The sequence below is a fragment of the Populus euphratica genome, unplaced genomic scaffold, assembly GCF_000495115.2.
Source record: "Populus euphratica unplaced genomic scaffold, PopEup_1.0 scaffold2343.1, whole genome shotgun sequence".
NCBI lineage: Eukaryota > Viridiplantae > Streptophyta > Magnoliopsida > Malpighiales > Salicaceae > Populus > Populus euphratica.
In genome coordinates this window covers 16259-19632 of record NW_011502198.1, presented here as the reverse complement: position 1 = coordinate 19632, position 3374 = coordinate 16259, and positions in this window count along the sequence as shown.

The following is a 3374-nucleotide window of genomic DNA, read 5'->3' as shown; positions in this document are numbered from 1 at the left end:
CATCTGACAATTACAGACTACAATGGGAGATTAATTGCCTATGTGAAAATGTCCAAAAATAGGATGTTTTCTTTAAACATCCAATATGATGCAGCAAAGTGTTTGAGTGCCATCACCAACAGTGAAGAATGGCTTTAGCACCTGAGGCTTGGACATCTGAATTTCACAAGTCTGAAGATGCTAGCAAGCAAGAAGATAGTTAAAGGTATGCCCCACATTGATCATCCAGAAAAAGTCTGTGAGAGTTGTGTTCTCAGCAAACATCACAGATCCAGTTTTGGCAAAGAAGTCAACTGGAAAGCAAACAAGCCACTAGAGTTAGTACACACAGATGTGTGTGGTCCTATAAAGCCTATGTCGACTGGACAAAATAGGTACTTCCTCACTTTCATTGATGATTTTAGCAGAAAGACTTGGGTATATTTTCTGAAGAGGAAGTCAAAAGTGTTCAATTGTTTTAAAGATTTTAAAGCAATTGTTGAGAAGCAAAGTGGCTATAAGATCAGAACCGTGAGATCTGATCAAGGTGGAGAATATACAGCAAATGACTTTGAAGCCTTTTGTACACAACAAGGCATCAGACATCAAACAACACCAGCTTATACACCACAGCTGAATGGTGTAGCTAAAAGAAAGAATCGAACAATTCTTGATATGGCAAGAAGTATACTCAAAGAAAAGAAGTTGCCCAAGCAATACTGGGCTGAAGTTGTATCATGTGCAGTATATTTGTTGAACCGTTGCCCAACCAGAAGTTTGCAAGCTGTCACTCCACAAGAAGCATGGAGTGGTCACAAACCAAGTGTTACTCATCTTCGAGTCTTTGGTTATGTGGCATATGCAAAGATCCCATATGCAAGAAGGACCAAACTTGATGATAAAAGTGAGAAATGCATCTTTGTCGGATATGGTGAGAGAAGAATGGGATACAAGCTGTATAATCCCATCACCAAGAAGGTAATTATGAGCAAAGATGTTATCTTTGAAGAAGATAAAACTTGGCAATGGAATGATGACCAAGAAGCAGTTAAATGGATCAACACTGATTTGATCCTTGAAGATGAAGAAGTACCAACAGTACTTGCAGAAGGTCCAATAGTACCAGAAGATGAGCCACAAAGTCTGGTACACAGATTTCCTGTATTCAACAGGAGAAACATGCCAGAATCATCATTAATACCATCATCAGCAGCATCTTCATCAAAAGGACCAAGAAGGATGAGAAATTTAGAAGAGCTGTATGACGCCACTCAAGTAATGGAAGATACAACTCTATTTTGTTTCTTTGCAGATAGTGACCCACTTAGCTTCAATGAAGCTATCACAGAAGAGAAGTGGATAAAAGCAATGGATGAAGAAATACATGCCATTGAGAAGAATGATACCTGGAAGCTGACTTATCTACCAGAAAACAAGAAAGCAATAGGTGTCAAATTGGTCTATAAGACAAAGAAGAATGCAAAAGAAGAAGTGCAAAAATACAAAGCCATTGAAGGGAGAAACATTTATCAGAATGAAGTTCATGTTTGGCATGACATCCCTCGATTGAGTTTAAGGGGGATATTTGTTGAAGTAAACTCAATCCAGAAGGTCAAGGAAAGCAGCCACCAGCTGTCACCGCCCAACCACCAGCCGCCAGCCGCTTTCACACCGTCGGCTACAAACCGCCTTCACACTTGAAGGTTGAATTTTCTTGTTTTGATTTCGTGTATAAATAGATAGCTAAGCTTATGCAATTATGTGTGGAGAGATTGAGAGAAACACTAGAGAGAAAGAGAGAAAGAAAGAGGGGTTGTTATTGTAAGGTTTTCATTATTGTAAGCTTCTTGTTCTTGAAATAAAAAAATGTGTTTTATCCCCTCCAATTGTTTCAAAGTCACCATAAGTGATTTCTCCCACCAACAGCGCATACATGTAAATACTTGTGTAGGAGCATCCAGCATTCTTAATAGATGCCCGTAGAGAATCTTTGCTTAAATATAGTTGACAGCCTCCCGTGTTGTAAACTGAAATTGTTGGAGCAGAACCCTAGAGTTGTTGGAAATAAAACACACAATTATTTGTATGAACCTTTCAGTCTTTATTGATTAATTTGTTCTTTCAACTACGCACTTATTATTCTCAATATATTAACCTTTATATTTACAAATAATATAACTAGATTCTAATAAACTAGTCTAATACAAATTTTATTTTACAAAAAATCCTTATTTAAACTAGAATTTTTATTTAACAATTTCTCCCTTAAAATGATGTTAATTAACATTACAACATTTTCTTCTTGAATGCATACACCAACTTTTATAAATAATTTCAATTTAAGAAATAGATCAACAACTTGATTTTTTTACTTTCACAGTAAATAATCTCAATGGTTCCATTCTTCAAAAAATATTTTAAGAAGTGAAACTTCAAATAGTAATATGTTGTTATTTTCTCATAAAAAAAGAAGCAAGGTACATGATTGTGCAAGTTGACGAGAAGTTTGGTGGAAATTGGGGTTGAATAGGTCCTCCCATTCGTAACGGATACTGGTCAATACATTAGGTCGAGGGCATCCATTAATTTAATGCAGCTTTTGTTTATTGATATTTTGAAGAAAAGAGAGGGATAATTTAATACCTATTTCATACCTTTGATTTAATACGACAGGCATAGTTTTGAAACTCTGATCGGGCAGTAGGTTAATTCCGACCCGATCTTCGTTCATGCAAAGTTATTGTTCCAAATCTTTAATTAAAGTGCAAGATGATAAAGAATGAATTGAACCAATCTGGTTTTTTATCCTTAAAGATAAACTTGTTTTTTATGGTGCAAATACCCAGAAAATATTATATAATTGCATTGTTTAAGCACTTCACTGGAACTTGATTTTATAAGTTTAATTTACAGGCTCATCTTAATCCCGGTATGAGTAGCATCGTAGTTGGAGATGTATCTATTTTGTGAGGGTTAGTTATACTTTTGTTAATGTTAAAAATGGATGTAAACATAAACTAATGTTGCTATATTAATGCTTTTGGAATGCTACATGCATGTAGAATACTATTAACTTGGTTATCAACTATTTTAAGACTTATACTTAGGTATTTTAAATATTTTTTTCATTATAATTTCTATGTTAGTATTTATCAAATCATTAACTTTGAAGTTTTGCTCATCTCATGAATGAGTTATATATAAAATGTAATTCCATATAATTATATAAATATGAATCAAAAAGTGATGATGTTAATAAATTTTGTTATTGATTGAATTGTTGGGATCTAGGATAGTTGAATTATTATGAGAATATTTATTTTGAAGCATACAAGTTAATCAATAAATTGGAATGTTATAAATACATAGAAAATTTTGTCAAAATCTCGATAAAA